We start from the raw sequence: 17,686 nt of genomic DNA on the forward strand, positions 1-17,686 counted from the left end.
CTCTCACAAAGTGTTGGAATTACAGGTGTGAGCCACCACAACCAACTGCCCTTTTTCATTTCTTTTCTTTTCTTTTCCTTTTTCTGAGACGGAGTCTCACTCTGTCACCCAGGCTGGAGTGCAGTAGATCTCCAGATCTCAGCTCACTGCAAGCTCCGCCTCCTGGGTTCACGCCATTCTCCTGCCTCAGCCTCCCAAATTGCTGGGACTACAGGTGCCCGCCACCACACCCGGCTAATTTTTTGTATTTTTAGTAGAGATGGGGTTTCACCGTGTTAGCCAGGATGGTCTCGATCTCCTGACCTCGTGATCCACCCGCCTCAGCCTCCCAAAGTGCTGAGATTACAGGGGTGAGCCACCATGCCCGGCCCTTTTTCTTTTTTAATAGCTACATACTATTCCATTGTGGGGATGTGCACATGATCATTTAGCCAGGCCACCACTGATGAACATGTGGAACAGTGTCACAATGAATATGCTCATGAGTACACAGGTTTGCACTTACACCAGTATATCTAGGATAATTATTGAAGAATAGAATCCCTGGATCTAAGGGTACATATGTATATTTCAAATTTTGGAAACTATTGTCAAATTGCCTTTGTAGAGATTGTACCAGTTTACATACTCACGAGCAATATATGAAGTGTCATGTTTCTCACACCCTCAGAAACCTAGCGTGTGTTTTGATCTTGAGGCAAAAGCTGTTTGCTGAACACTCATCCTGTGCACGGCATTCTGCTGAGTGCTGGGAGCATGTGGAAGGCTGTGACAGGGAGCAGCCCTTGCCCCCCGGGCGGCCTGGTGGACCTCCCCTGCTGGGCAGAGCAGTCCCATGAGATCAGCAGCAATGTTCAAGTCAGTGAGGTTCACAGAGAGCACCTGGATTGGGGGTGTTGGTTTGCTGTGATTCTGGTTTATTTTAAATGGCTGTCAGTTTGTGGGAAGGGTTATATGAAGGTCACAAAACAAAGGAGGAAGTGGTTCAGAGGGTAAGGGAGGGACAGGGGCAGAGTGAGGACAAGAGTAGAGTAGATGAATGGTTTCTGGAGTCATCCAGTGCCGGGAGAGTGGGGAAGAGCATGGAACACAGGGAGGAGGGAGAGTTTTGGGTAAAAAAAACCCAAAAAACAAAATCTAAACCATGAGGGAAGATACGGTGTTTAAAAATGCCTGGAAAATTTCACAGAACAGTTATTTTTAGGGGGGGCTTGTAGTTAATTTCATAAATTCTAGAATTTCCTTGTCTGCCAGCCTCCGGCTTTCATATCTCAATACCTTTTTATTTTTAGGTTTTAGGTGTTCGTCATTTTTGCTCAGTCATTTGGTGATTGAACATCGGCATCTTGGGGACCACTGGCAGTGTGTGGGGAGCTGGGAGGAGGTCCAGGAGGGCCCTGGGTTTGTGTTGAAGCAAGTTAAGCCCTGAACCAGTTGCCACTGGAAGTTCTACGGGAGGCTGGACACTTCTTAGGTGAAACTGGAGCATCAAGCTCAAAGCATGTTTAAGTTAATTGGTTTCAGTACTTTTTTTTTTTTTTTTTTGAGATGGAATCTCGCTCTGTCACCCAGGCAGGAGTGCAGTGGCGCGATCTCAGCTCACTGCAAGCTCCGCCTCCCGGGTACACCCCATTCTCCTGCCTCAGCCTCCCGAGTAGCTGGGACTACAGGCGCCTGCCACCGCACCTGGCTAATTTTTTGTATTTTTAGTAGAGATGGGGTTTCACTATGGTCTCGATCTCCCGACCTTGTGATCCACCTCCCTTGGCTTCCCAAAGTGCTGGGATTACAGGCGTGAGCCACCGCGCCCAGCCTATTTTTTTGAAACAGAGTCTCACTCTTTTATCCAGGCTGGAGTGCAGTGACATGATCTCAGCTCACAGTAACCTCCACATTCTGGGCTCAAGTGTTCCTCCTGTCTCAGTCTCCCAAGTAGCTGGGACCAGAGGTGCGTGCCACCACGCCCAGATAACTTTTTGTATTTTTTCTAGAGACGGGGTTTCACCATGTTGCCTAGGCTGGTCTTGAAATCCTGAGCTCAAGCAATCTGCCTCCCAAAGTGTTATAGGGCTCAATACATTCAATTAAGTGGTTTGTTCAGTTATTTATTTGTATCAACAAAGACTTTAATTTGGGGGTTATAATTCAGCACGTTATGAGCTCCTGCAGGCTGAGCCCTGTATCCTTTTGAGAGTCCCCATTTGATTTTTGAGCACTTCTTATATTTTGGCTCCATAAGACATTCAGGCCCATCTTGTATTTTCCCTGCCCCGTCCCTAGAACCAACTCCTCTCTGAGGAGCCCCTGGTTTCTCTTCTTGGAGAATGGGCTCTGGAAACAATATCTGCAAGCAGGGCGTGCTCGTGTTACTAACGTGTCACTGCCAGATTTTCTCAGTCCACAGACCTAGCAATGCCTGTATCTACAGTGGCTCATGCTCACACATCTGTATGCACATCTGTCATTGCTATCTATGTATGTCTGTTTTTTAAGTTTAATACAGAGACAGGGCCTTTAGGGGGCCTAAAGTTGGAGGTGGAAACAGGGCTGCATGTGTCCAGGGCCCCCACAGAGGCTTCCGTTTTACTCTATAGATTTGTGTTTTTGTGTTCTAGTTGGTCGTCCCTCCCTATCCCCTCCTTCCCCTTTCTGGGGGCAGGTAGGGGCAGAAAGAACCAGAGCTTGCAGCCCAGGAGACCACCTGAGGTACCCCCAAGTCCCGTTTCTGGAGGTCTGGCGGAACTCTCGGAAATTCATTCTAGACCTGGCCTGGCCTCTGAAGCTAAGTTGCCCTAGCCAAGTGCAGGGTAGTCCTGGGCGTTCCTGCTTGGATCCAGCTCAGAGCAGAGCTCTGGAAACAGGCCTGGGTGAGCTCAGAGACCAGCCCCACCAGGCCCTGGTCCACCCAGCCTTATGCCTGGCAGCACTGATTGATCGCCGACCTGTGGCTCTGGGTGGCTCTGTCTGCATGTCCCCACGTTCATACCGAGACCACTATTGCTAATGTGGTATCCACTAAAAACCTGTCATCTAAGGGAAATTTATCTCCCGATAATCCATGGCCGATGATGAGGCCTGGTTGTGTTGCTTGAGCATCAGTGCGGTTTTCCATTTTTCTTTAAACACACTTGCTAGGCATCTGGCAAGGGCTATTGTAAACACTTCCCATCATTCCTATGCATTTCTATTTTAGCCTCGAGTTCTGCAGTGCCAGGAGAGACTCCAGGTCTTTGCTCTGTCATTTGTAAAGAACCTGCCTTGGCCGGGCGCGGTGGCTCACATCTGTAATCCCAGCACTTTGGGAGGCCAAGGTGGACGGATCATGAGGTCAAGAGATCAAGATCATCCTGGCTAACTTGGTGAAACCCTGTCTCTACTAAAAATATAAAAAAATGAGCTGGGAGTGGATGCGGGCACCTGTAATCCCAGCTACTCGGGAGGCTGAGGCAGGAGAATTGCTTGAACCCGGGAGGCGAAGGTTGCAGTGAGCCGAGAGCGTGCCACTGCACTCCAGCCTGGGTAACAAGAGTGAAACTCCATCTGAAAAAAAAAAAAAGAAAAGAAAAGAACCTGCCTTGCAGCCGGACAGAGCTGATTGCTCTGGTGTTCATGGTTAAACATTGTCAAACCAGCAGAACTGGCTGGCCCCAACCTAGGAGGTGTCCCCTCAATGGCACTGGCACGAGAAACAGAAAACAAAACCAGGACTAGGCTGAGAAGAGATAATCACAAGGTCAGTGTCCAGAACTCCCTGATTACTGAGTGTACAAGAAGGAAGAAGGTGGGACAAAGGGAAAAAAAATCAGAAAGGGGTAGGCTTAGGCTTAGCAGAAGTCTCCCCACCCCCCCAACTCCCCTCCCACATCCAAGGTGGCTCTCCTGAGCTTACTGATGGTGAACGCCTGGAAGGCAGGCCTGGCTCAGTCCCTCACCCACTGAACTGCCTTAAGCAACTTGCTCATTCTCAAGGGACTCTGGGATTCCTCTGCCCCTGGGTGGCCTCCTTTGTCACAGGTGCCAGGAGCATGCTAATAACTTACTTAATAGTAGTACTCTGAAAGGAAAATAAATCTTGAGGCTCAAAAATCACCAAGCTAAATGGGAAAGTCAAGCTAGGAACTGCTTAGGGCAAACCTGCCTTCCATTCCATTCAAAGTCATCCCTCTGCTCACTGAGATAAAGGCATATCGGATTGCCTCCTTTGGAAAGGCTAATCAGAAACGCAAAAGAATGCAACCGTTTGTCTTTCATCTACCTATGACCTGGAGGTGCTCCCCGCCCCCACCACTTCGAGTTGTCCCGCCTTTGCTTCAAGTTGTTCCGCCTTTCCAGATGAACCAATGTTCATCATACATATGTTGATTGATGTCTCCTGTCTCCCTAAAACGCATAAAATCAAGCTGTGCTCTGAACCCCTTGGGCCCATAGCAGGACTTCGTGAGGCTGTGTCACTGGCATGCATCCTTAACTTTGGCAAAATAAACTTCCCAAATTGACTGACATCTGCCTCAGATACATTCGGGGTTCACAGTACCATGGTGGTTACCTGTTCCCTCACTGGACCAATAACTCCTGGAGAACAGCCACCAAAGAACCTTGATCTTTCTATCCTACATGCATACCCCAAATAGGTACATAATCCATCTCAGGAAATTTCGTAAATGCTGGTTAAATCAAATACAATTTAGGTAAGGAGAGAGAGTGAGTGCAGATACTAATTTTTGGAGTTCAGTTATCACTTTTTTTTTTGGAAAAAACGTTTTGTTGTTCAGAGATACCTGACAATGGGATAACTCTTACAAAAGTGCAGCGTTTGGCTGGGCGCGGTGGCTCACGCCTGTAATCCCACCATTTTGGGAGGCCAAGAAGGGTGGATCATGAGGTCAGGAGTTTGAGACCTGTCTGACCAATATGGTGAAACCCATCTCTACTAAAAATACAAAAATTAGTCAGGCGTGGTGGTGTGCGCCTGTAATCCCAGCTACTCAGGAGGCTGAGGCAGGAGAATTGCGTGAACCTGGGAGGCAGAGGTTGCAGTGAGCCAAGATTGCACCACTGCACTCCAGCCTGGGTGACAGAGCAAGACTCCATCTCAAAAATATATATATAAATAAATAAACTTTTTTTAAAAAAGCAGCATTAATGAGTTAAGTGTAGATAATCCAACCCATACGGATAAAATTTCCCTTTAAGTGCTTGACTATGTGTTTAGAAATTGAACTGAGAGGAGCGGGGAAGGGAGGAAGAGAGCATTTGGCAGAAGGAGTTTGAGAGTTTGCTGAACCAGAATGTAGCAGGGAAAAAAAAATCTCAGGCAAAGGCCTGGCTGGATTTTGTCATTGCTAATGAGAAGCAGGTATTGAAAATATGCTACAGCTCCTTGCAAATCTCGCCAGGAATTGTTGCCTGCTGACCTCTCTGCTCTTCTATGCCTGCTGACCCCAGATGCTAGCACAAGATAGAGCTGCCCAGTTTAAATGTAAATTCTACCCTGTTATTTGTCCTCAATGGATTTGAAAAAAAAAAAAAAATGTTAGAATTCAGGCTGCAAAAGTCCGTCTAGGAGGCCTATGGAATGTCACATGTCCCCCAACCCATGTGCACCTATTTGGCCAGTTTGCCCTTTCTCTGCTACCCAGACATGCTGCCTGGGTCTTTCCAAAAGCCTGTCTGCAGCTCCCAGGGCTGTCCTAACTGCCTATCACATTTTTCAGGCAGAGGTAACAGGTTCCTAGAAAATGTCTTCCAGGCTAGGCGTGATGGCTTATGCCTGTAATCCCAGCACTTTAGGAAGCCGAGGCAGGGGATCATCTGAAGTCAGGAGTTCAAGACCAGCCTGGCCGACGTGGTGAAACCCTGTCTCTACTAAAAATGCAAAAATTAGCTGGGTGTGGTGTTGGGTGCCTGTAATCCCACTTACTGGAGAGGCCGAGGCAGGAGAATCACTTGAACCCAGGAGACGGAGGTTGCAGTGAGCCGAGATCGTGCCATTGCATTCCAGCCTGGACGACAAGTGCAAAACTCCGTCTCAAAAAAGAAAAAAAGAAAGTAAGAAAAAAAGAAAACGTTGGCCCGGAAAGGAAGCTGTGGACAGTGTTTAGAAAGAGGAAATAATTTTACATTGATTCTAAAGGAAATCTGGGGCTCCAGCTGGATCTCTTGTCAGCTCACAGGAGGCTGCCCCTGTCAGGGGACTGCAGGGGCCGCGCTCTTGAGAGTGTGCCCAGGAAGGACCAGTGTTCACTGGAGAACCTTCACAGCGCCAAAGCCATCAGAGGGAGTCCTCTGAGGAACGAGGCCCAGTCTATACAGCAGCTTGTAACAGGGAGGGGTTGCCAAGGCCTGGACCCCGAGATCTTATCCACAGGGCACCATAGGCCTCAGGAGGGCTATTACCATGAGCAATAGGAAACTCTGTGACTCCTCGGGACTGAAAAACCAAACAGAACGTACACTCCAACAAGACAGATCACAGCCACGCATGTGGAGAAGTTTCTCAGCCAGGCATTGCTGGTTCCAGGACCCTTCTGTTTTACCACCTTCCCCAACCCAGGCTCTCATTTCCTATCACTATTTTTCTGTTGTCATGGTTAAAATCTGCTGACCCAGCTTGGGCAACATGCTGAAAACCCCATCTCTTTTAAAAATACAGAAAAATTAAGGGTGGCGCATGTCCGTAGTCCTAGCTACTCAGGAGGCTGAGGTGGAGGGATCCCCTGAGCCTGGGAGGTCTGAGGCTGCAGTGAGCCATGACCACACCACTGCACTCCATCCTGAGCAACAGAGTCAGCCCCTGTTAAAAAAAAAAAAAATTCTCCTGACCTAATGCAAGGCTCCTGTATCCATTGGAACCCTGAGAGCCAACAAACAACACAAGTCGGTGTGGAGCAACACGCTGTTTTAATGAGCACCTGGGTGCAGGCAGGATGAGACCTAAAATGGCATCAGCCCCAAGTGAGGGACGGGGCAGGGCTTTTCTTTTTTTTTTTTTTTTTTTTTTTGAGACTGAATCTCGCTCTGTCGCCCAGGCTGGAGCGCAGTGGCCCGATCTCAGCTCACTGCAAGCTCCGCCTCCTGGGTTTACACCATTCTCCTGCCTCAGCCTCCCCAGTAGCTGGGACTGCAGGCGCCCGCCACCACGCCTGGCTAGTTTTTTGTATTTTTAGTAGAGATGGGGTTTCACCGTGTTTGCCAGGATGGTCTCCATCTCCTGACCTCGTGATCCGCCCTCCTCGGCCTCCCAAAGTGCTGGGATTACAGGCGTGAGCCACCGCGCCTGGCCTGGGGCAGGGGTTTTGGAGTCCTCTGTAAACAGGAAGTGCCCCAGTGTGATGTGACTGCTACATAGTACCCAGACGGCTTCCCTCTCTATCTTCAGGGGATGTATGTCTTCTGACCAGCTCACTTCTTGCTTCCGCTATCTTGCTGACACACGCTGCTGGCGCAAGTGGCCTTGTGCCTTGGGACTGGGCCTGAGGAGAGAGGAGTTATTCATTCTCTTTAAGCTTTCAGGCCCCTGGGGAGAATCTTTCACTAAGGAACTTTGGAAGGGGTTCTGTGGCTGGATCCCAACAGGCCAGGACCATAAGAATGGCACAAAGATGCTACAGTGCAGGTGTGGATTTTCACCTCACAGGGGCAGGTGTGCACTCGGGTTGAGGATGGTAAATGTACTGTGGTCGGGGAGAGCCAGGTTTCCCACAGCTAGAGAAATAAGTTACAAATGAGGCTAGGTTGAACTTGTGGTGCGAGATCGGCCTCACAGGTGTGGATATGAGTTCATGGAGTTTTAAATAGATACACACGGGCCAGGTTCAGTGGCTCACATCTGTAATCTCAGCACTTTGGGAGGCCAAGGTGGGAGGACTGCTTGAGGCCAGGAGTTCAAAACCAGCCTGGGCAACATAGCAAGGCCCTGTCTCTGTATTAGGCAGGATTTGCTGACAGATTATATAGGATGAGTAAGGAAAAGAGAGGAGCCAATTTTCATCCCTGGGTTTTGGTTTGAACAATGGAATGCGGAAAATGGAAGCACAGTAAGTCCTTGCACAAGGGCAGCAGCGAGTTCCTGAGTGAAGGGGTGCATATTTATGCCAGGGACGCCTGTGTCCACAGGAAGCAATTCCACAGGACAGGTCTACAGTGCTGCAGGAGTGCAGAGGCAGGGGAGGCTCCCTGCAGTCCCGAAGACTCAGGAAGCCACTCGGAGACAGAACCTGGTCAAAGCTGCCCTTCACTTGGCACACAAGAGTAACTGCAGACTCAACAGGAAATGCAAAGTGGGTAACCTGTGTTTCCCATAGAACTCCTTTCATAACTGTAAAAATGTATCAGCTCTGTTCTCATCAAAACAGAAATAAGTAGAAATCAGACTCGTAACCATACCAACTTTTTTGGTTGTGTATTCTTTGCAGAGTGAACTTCAGTTAGCTGGTGCAACTAGAAGCCCTGAGACCAGCACTGATGGCTCCCTGACATCAGCACCTTGGCCAGCGGAAGGTTTACATCTGAGTAATGCATGGGGCAGGGCTCCTCCCTAGGAACGTGTGATTTCATGTGTCGTTAATGTGTCCAATTTGGCAAAGAAAACTAAAGACAGAAGAATTGCAGGGACATGGGCATCTTTGGCCATTTATTTCGCCCCAGAATGTTGACTCCTTAGCCAGTGGAGTTAGATAAATAAATTTATCTGTTTTTTGTTGTTTTGTTTTGTTTTGTTTTGTTTTTTTGAGACCACAGGGGTCCCATCAAGGGACAGAATGGACAAGGACAGGCAGCCATGTCATCCCAGCAATGCTGTGGGATGAAATAAAAGTTTGATTGAGGCTAGGCGCGGTGACTCATGCCTGTAATCCCAGCACTTTGGGAGGCCAAGGTTGGTGGATCTCCTGAGGTCAGGAGTTCAGGACCAGCCTGGCCAACATGGCGAAGCCCTGTCTCTACTTAAAAATGCAAAAATTATCTGGGTGTAATGACAGGCACCTGTAATCCAAGCTACTCAGAAGGCTAAGACAAGAGAATTGCTTGAACCTGGGAGACAGGGCTTACAGTGAGCCAAGATTGCGTAATTGCACTACAGCCCCGGTGACAGAGCGGGACTCTGTCTCAAAAAAAGAAAGAAAAGAAAAGAAAAATAAAAAAGAAACCTAGTTTTCTGGCTCTTTTTGGTATGTCTATCTCCATAGACAGATTAGAAAGAAAACCAAATTAGATGAAAGGAATTTGTAATTGGATGATAATTGGCATCTAGGATGAGGTTATGAGAAGACTGGAAACACCTCCAGGTCTAGGCTGCAGACTTTGGGAAAAATTCCTTTGTCATCTGCCTCCCAAGTGCCTAGTGGGTGACACCAGCCAGGGCCACCCGTCATTGGATGATTCAACTCCCACAGGCGGGAATCCATGGGCCCAAAATTCCACCACACTCTGGGTGTGCGGGTGCTGTGGTCTCACTGCAGTCAAAGTGGGCCCATCCATAGTGTAAGGCGGCCCTCATTTTGTCAGGCTCTGGAGTATGATGGCTGCAATGGGTTGAGAAAGCTTAATGGAGGAAGCCAAATTCAAGTTGGTTATGAAAGTCTTTTATTATTTGCTAGCATTTAAAAATAGAAACGCTACTTTTTTTTTTTTTTTTTTTTTTTTTGAGACAGAGTCTTACTCTGTCCCCCAGGCTGGAGTGCAATGGCATGGTCTCAGCTCACTGCAACCTCCGCAGTGTAAAGGTAAAAGGTAAAATAGGTTGGGCACAGTGGTTCACGCCTGTAATCCCAGCACTTTGGGAGGCCAAGACAGGTGGATCACTTGAGGTCAGGGGTTTGAGACCAGCCCGGCCAACATGATGAAACCCCATCTCTACGAAAAATAAAAAAAATTAACCGGACGTGGTGGCATGTTCCTGTAATTCCAGCTACTTGGGAGGCTGACGCAGGAGAATTGCTTGCACCTGGGAGGCAGAGGTTGCAGTGAGCCGAGATTGCGCCACTGCACTCTAGCCTGGGAAACAGAATGAGACTCTGTCTCAAAAACAGAAAAAAAGAAGAAAGAAAAACGTAAAATATTTAGTAGTTGTCATTTAAAAAATGAAATAATAGACATTGGGTTGCGCTGATGGTTTTTTGACTTTGCTCCTGTGGATCAATGGCTGCTCACAGAAAGGGGGATTCTTCCCATACACGTGGAGACAACCTCTGTCAATAATTAATGGACAGAAAATTTAAAAAGGAACAATCAAGGCTGAGTGTGGTAGCTCACGCCTGCAATCCTAGCACTTTGGGAGGCCGAGGTGGGTGGATCACCTGAGGTCAGGAGTTCAAGACTAGCCTGGCCAACATGGCGAAATCCCGTCTCTACTAAAAATTAAAAGAATTAGCTGGGCACAGTGGCAGGTGCCTGTAATCCCAGCTACTTGGGAGGCTGAGGCAGGAAAATTGCTTGACCGGGAGGCGGACGGTGCAGTGAGCCGAGATCGCACCACTGTACTTCAGCCTGGGTGACAGAGTAAGACTCTGCCTCAAAAAAAAGAAAAGAAAAGAAAAGGAACAATAAAACCCTCCCTGACTTAAAAGCTCCTGATGTCTCCCCATTGCGGGCAGTCTGGGTCCCTGACATGGTATTTAAGCCCTCCTGACCCAGCCTTGCTCCCCTTCCTGTGCCAGGTGCCCACTGGCCTGCATTGGTTACAAGCCTCTCAATGAGCGTCCACACTTCTTAGCTCCCGCTGCTGCCTGGAACATTGTGTTCCTCCCTCCTGGTTCAGTCCACAGCCTTCCGTCCTTCTGGAACCCAGCCCAGGCTCGTCATTTCCTCAAGGACTCCTGCACCCACGCCTGGTGGGAAGAAGGTGCTGCTCATCTGGGCTCCCACGGGTCTTATTCTCTGACCTCCTGGTCTGCGGCACTCAGCATCACTAGTCTTTACACACATGGGGAATTTTCTCAAGTTCGAGCATGTCCTGTCCTATTCCTGTCACTTTATGCCAGGGGAGGCCTTGCAGAGGCAGAGGGCTGAGATGGAGGTGGAGCTGTGTCCCTCTGCTGAGGACAGCTGGGCTGGGCTTGGGAATGGGGCTTTCTCCGAGCAGACACTATAGAGATTAGACACAGCGTTAGCAAGAGAATGCCTGAGATATTGGAAACCCGTGTCCTGCCCTGCCCAGGTCTTGTAATCCAGGAACATGACCCATCCTGCTGGCGAAGCATCGTTCTGCCTTTGATACTTACTTTTTCCAGAGGAAAATGGGTGGATGTAGTTGGATCGAGTGGTAATAGACTGAGGCCAGAGAGTGAATATTCTGACAGTATTTCATTCAGGAAATGCTTCCCTGGTTTATGATTGTTGTCATTAGAAAATAGGATAATTAGTTACACCCAGAAAACCCCAAGAGGGAGTGCAATACCAAGATCCCAGAATACGGAAACTGGTGAAGTACTGGCTTGAGGCAAAGACTCCAGGGAAATTCAGGCCAGATGCGGTGGCTCAATGCCTGTAATCCCAACACTCTGGGAGGCCAAGGAGGCCGGATCACTTAAGGTCAGGAATTTGAGACCAGCCTGGCCAACATGGTGCAACCCCATCTCCACTAAAAATACAAAACTTAGCCAGGCGTGGTGGCATGCGCCTGTAATCCCAGCTATGAGGGAGGATGAGGCAGGAGAATCGCTTAAACCTGGGAGATGGAGATTGCAGTGAGCTGAGATCACGCCACTGCACTCCAGCCTGAGTGACAGAGCAAGACTCCATCTCAAAAAAAAAAAAAACGAAATTCAGGACAGCCTCTCTGTTCTTGGGCTACTTGGCCCATTGCTGGTGAAGCCCAGGAAAGGAGAGAGAGACGTGTTCCCCAACCTGGCTACAGAAAGACTCTCCTTCCTAGTTGTCCTTCAGCACATATGTGGGGCCAACTCTTTAAAAATATTCTTTTTTATTTCATTGTAAGCACCTAGATAGATACCAAAGCCCTGTACAAAATGCAGGGAGGATGCAGGCTGCAGGAGGTGTGCACAAAGCGTGGCAGGCTGTGTCAGAAGGAGCCCACTCCGTGTGACACAGCCCTCCTTTCCCTGTCTTTTGTCCCCTCACCCTCCCTTCTCCCCTTCTTCCACCTGGGTCTGCTCTTGGCTGCTGTGTCTCCCCTCTCTCCTTAATCTACACTTCCAATATGCTCACTGCCAAGAAACATGCATTTTCACTGTGGATGTTCTGGTCATAATTCAAAACCGAATATTGTTATTTCTCAGCGAGAAGTTCCAAGTGTGCTTCAGGCGGCTGGGCATGGTGGCTCACACCTATAATCCCTGTACCTTGGGGGGCCGAGGCAGGTGGATCACCTGAGGTCAGGAGTTCAAGAACAGCCTGGCCAACATGACGAAACCCCGTATCTACTAAAAATACAAAAAATTAACTGAGTGTGGTGGCGGGTGCCTGTAATCCCAGCTACTCAGGAGGCCGAGGGAAGAGAATCACTTGAACCCGGGAGGCGGAGGTTGCAGTGAGCTGAGATTGCACCATTTCACTCCAGCCGGGGCAACAAGAGCAAGACTCTGTCTCAAAAAAAAAAAAAAAAGGTGTGTTTCAGGCTCAAGTCTTTTAGCACCTCAGACAGAGATCAGGTAATTATCAGGGCTGTCTCCAAGAAGCAGGCAAGAATACGGAGATTCGAGTTGTTCACTGTGTATTTTGGAAGGCCCCTCATCCAGCGCTGAGGTTTCAGGTAGAATTATGATCGGATTCAGGGACAAAAATGGTGAAGTGATGTGAGGGAGAAGGTGCATTTTGTGAGTTCCACAGTTGGAGCCAATCGCCAGTACTAACCTTGATGTATTTGTCATGACAAAGGCCAGCACTGAATATGTTGAAATGGCACCTTCATTCAAGCCACTAAGACCCCTTCAACACCTTTGTGAGGAAAGGAATGGGAAGGATTATTTCCATTATTTTATGAACAAAGAATAAAAATCCAAGCTCAGGGGTCTTGCCCGCAGACCCTGGATGTGTCAATGATGGAGGAGATGGGCCAGGACACTCCAACCAGCCAGGTCTAGCCATTCTGCCTCTCAGACTGAACACCCCCCAAATCGTGACAGCATTTCTTTTTCTTCCCTCTGAAGGAATAATGTGGAGATTTATTTATTATGGCAGCGAAGGGCTTTAAGATTCATGGATGTGGGTGCTATTGAAAAAAAGATGTAGTAGTGGATTACGTCCAAATTTCAGTCAGTAACACTACATTTAGTCAAAGTAACGTCTTTTTTTTTTTTTTTTTTTTTTTGAGACAGTTTCGCTCTGTCGCCCAGTCTGGAGTGCAGTGGTGGGATCTCAGCTCACTGCAAGCTCCGCCTCCCAGGTTCACACCATTCTCCTGCCTCAGCCTCCCGAATAGCTGGGACTACAGGCACCTGCCACCACGCCCGGCTAATTTTTTGTATTTTTAGTAGAGACGGGGTTTCACCGTGTTGGCCAGGATGGTCTCGATCTCCTGACCTCGTGATCCACCCACCTTGGGCTCCCAGAATGCTGGGATTATAGGGGTGAGCCACCGCGCCCGGGCTAGTCAAAATAACTTCTATACCCCTCATCAAAGTACCAGTTAATATTGTATATAATATACCACAAAAATAATTACTTGTGAAGTTCTAAGAAATACATATCTCATATCTTTAAAAGGAAGTATCCTTAATCAAATACTTATTGTAATCTTATTTATTTCTTTGTTTTATGGCTTTATTTTAATAAAGGTAATCCACATTCACTGTAAACGTTTCAGAAAATACAGAAAAAAATCGCTTATTACCCAGCCACTCAAAAATGCTGCTGGTATTTAGCTGTCCTGATTTCAGGCTTTTTCTCTGCAGCTTACTTCAAGCTCAGCCTCCCGGGTTCATGCCATTGTCCTGTCTCAGCCTCCAAGTAGCTGGGACTGCAGGTGCCCGCCACCACACCCGGCTAACTTTTTGTATTTTTAGTAATGGCAGAATTTCTCCGTGTTAGCCAGGATGGTCTCAATCTCCTGACCTCGTGATCCGCCCACCTCGGCCTCCCAAAGTGCTGAGATTACAGGCTTGTGCCACCACGCCTGGCCGACACAGACATTTTTAATGACCACACAAGAGTTCATTGAATGGATGAACTACAATATGTTTAATTCACCCCAACTGAGGGACATGTAGGCTGGGTCCCATTTACTACTGGATTCACGGTGCTGCCGTGAGCGTCAGGCCTTGACATTTGTTTGGATATTTCCAGAGGAGAAATTCCTAACAGTGGCATTGTTGGATCAAATGGATACATACATTAAATATTAACAGATGTAATCATATAACTCTATATAATTATATATGTGTGTGTACACACACACACACACACAGTCTACCTTCCAGAAAGCCTTCACCAAGAGGCTATTTTCCTTACACTTGTGCCAATGGTGAGTTCTGGGATTTGTAAATATTTTTGCCAATCTGATAGTTAAGTTGACTATGCATTAAAACAGGTGGTGTGTTTATTAATGACTCGTATATTTCTTTTTTTTTTTTTTTTGGAGATGGAGCCTCACTCTCTTGCCCAGGCCGGAGTGATTTCGGCTCACTGCAACCTCTGCCTCCCAGATTCAAGTGATTGTCCTGCCTCAGTCTCCCAAGTAGCTGGGATTACAGCTGCCCACCACCATGCCCTGCGTGGTAATTGAACTAGAAAATAGTTCAATTTTCTAGGTGACAGGTACCCTGTATGACATGTGATGAAAAAGCTGAAAGCATAGTACTGGTATTGATAACTATTTATTTTTGAACTGTCAGAGTATATATGAATATCTGAAGATTCTCTGGCTGGCAGATGGATGTGGAAAGTGTAGAAGAGAGGACTGCTTGTTGTTGCAGTTTTTTGTGTTTCTTTTTTTATCTGTTACACATGTAGAGGTCACTAAATTGTCATCTGTTTATCGTCACACAGATTTTGCCTACATTAAAGTATATCGTCAGTGATGTAAACTTGTTTACACTAAAATAATGGAGCAGAAGATAAATTTCAAATTGAAGGCAGTGATTACCTGGAGGTGCGAAGAGGGGAAGGATGCACAGAGGTATTGCTGTTGTTTCATTTGTGTTATTTTATTTTATTTTTATGTATTTATTTTTATTTTTTATTTTTTTGAGACAGTGTCTTGCTCTATCGCCCTGGCTGGAGTGCAGTGGCGGGATCTTCGTTCACCTCGACCTCTCCCTCCCAGGTTCAAGAGATTCTCCAGCCTCAGCCTTCCAAGTAGCTGGGATTACAGGGCATGCCACTGCGCCCAGCTAATTTTTGTATTGTTAGTAGAGATGGAGTTTCACCGTGTTAGCCAAGCTGGTCTTTTTTTTTTTTTTTTTTTTAGAGTCTTGATATGTCACCTAGGCTGGAGTGCAGTGGTGCGATCTTGGCTCACCGAAACCTCTGCCACCCGGGTTCAAGCGATTCTCCTGCCTCAGCCTTGGAAGTAGCTGGGACTACAGGCACCTGCCACCACACCAGGCTAATTTTTGTATTTTTAGTAGAGGAGGTTTCACCATATTGGCCAGGCTGATCTCGAACTCCTGACCTTGTGATCCGCCTCCTTCAGCCTCCCAAAGTGCTTGGATTACAGCACTTTGATTACAGCTTGAGCCACCTCACACGACCACTAGGCTGGTCTCAAACTCCGGCCTCAGGTGATCCCCCAGCTTCGGCCTCCCAAAGTGTTGGGTTTACAGGCATGAGCCACCGCGTCCAGCCTGTTTCATTTCTTAAGCTGGAGGATTTGATACTTAAGTATTCTTCTTCTTTCTTTCTTTTGTTTTGCTGGGGAAGGGCAGGGTCTCACTCTGTCACCCGGGCTGGAGTGCAGTGACACCATCATGGCTCACCACAGCCTCCACCTCCCAGGTCTCAGGTGATCCTCCCCACCTTGGCTTCCCGAGTAGCTGGGACTACAGGCTCACACCACTATGCCCAGCTAATTTTATTTATGTATTTATTTGTGTGGAGTCAGGGTTTCGCCATGTTGCCCAGGCTGGTCTCAAACTCCTGGGCTCAAGAGATTTACCCGCCTCAGCCTCCCAACGTGTTGGGATTACAGGTGTGAACCAGCATGCCTGGCCATAAGTGTATATATTATTCTTTATTCCCTTTTGAATGCTGTGAGTAAAGTATTAATTAATTGCAGGCCTCGATCCTGGACAGACCTAGGCCATCTTCTCACAACACTGTTTCCTTGAAAACGTATCAAGTTCAGTGTGGAATAATGTATGTTGCGAACTAGTTACCTGCTTTGTTTACTGTGAAGTCCTTGGTCTGTGGGACTGTTCCTGCCCTAGGAATGCACACAGGCCTGCAGCCTTCATCACAAGGAGAATATAAAAGACTCATGGAAAACCAAGGCAGGGACTTCCCTCTGTCAACATGAACCACATACACCTTCATCTCTCTTTTTTTTTTTTTTTGAGATGGAGTCTTGCTCTGTCGTCGCCCAGGCTGAAGTGCAATGGCGTGGACTCGGTTCACTGCAACCTCCGCCTCCCGGGTTCAAGTGATTCTCTTGTTTCAGTCTCCTGAGTAGCTGGGACTACAGACGTGTGCCACTGCACCCAGCTAATTTTTGGTTTTTAGTAGAGATGAGGTTTCGTTATGTTGGCCAGGCTGGTCTCGAACTCCTGGCCTCGTGATCTGCCTGCCTTGGCCTCCCAAAGAACTGGGTTTAAAGACGTGAGCCACCACACCGGGCCCTTCATCTCATCTCTAGCGACTGTGCATGCTCTGCATGTGGGTGAGTGAAGGGATGAGAAACTATGTGCATGGGTACTGCTGGGCCTCCCAGTGAGCTGTAAGATGTTGGATATGCTCTATTTTCTGTTCTGCATTCTCTGTACAGTTAAGTAAATGCAGTGCTAAATTGAAGCCATTGAGACTTATGGATCTGACTGCCAATCTGAACATGTGCCCAATGCTGGTGGTAGGAAACATGCCTTAAATAAATACGTCTATATTTGAATTAACTTGAAGCCATATGAAAAAATGAAGATCTCTGGGAAAGATAAATACATGGGCAATTATAAAGTAGCATTATTGTAATTTTCATTTTTAATTCCATTTTTATTAATAATTTTCTGCATTTTAAAAAGACAAATGCGGCCGGGTGCAGTGGCTCACACCTGTAATCCCAGCACTTTGGGAGGCCGAGGCCGGCGGATCACGAGGTCAGGAGATCGAGAGCATCCTGGCTAACACGGTGAAACCTCATCTCTAATAAAAATAGAAAAAATTGGCCAGGCATGGTGGCGGGCGCCTGTAGTCCCAGCTACTCGGGAGGCTGAGGCAGGAGAATGGCGTGAACCCAGGAAGCGGAGCTTGCAGTGAGCCAGGATCACGCCACTGCACTACAGCCTGGGCGACAGAGCAAGACTCCATCTCAAAACAAAAAACAAACAAAAAGACAAATGCAAAAAACAAGAATTAACCTATTTATTGGGCACATAGTATATAAAGATGTAATTTGGGACATCAGTAACAAAAAGCAGAAGACAAAGATGCACGGAGCAGAGTTTCTGTATGCCACTGAAGTTAAGTTGGTAGAGATTCAAAATAGAATGTTGTAGCTTTAATAAGTTAAATATAATTCTCATGGTAACTAGAAAGAAAACATCTATACAATACACTCAAATGGAAATGAGAAGAAAATAAA

The sequence above is a fragment of the Papio anubis genome, chromosome 14, assembly GCF_008728515.1.
Source record: "Papio anubis isolate 15944 chromosome 14, Panubis1.0, whole genome shotgun sequence".
NCBI lineage: Eukaryota > Metazoa > Chordata > Mammalia > Primates > Cercopithecidae > Papio > Papio anubis.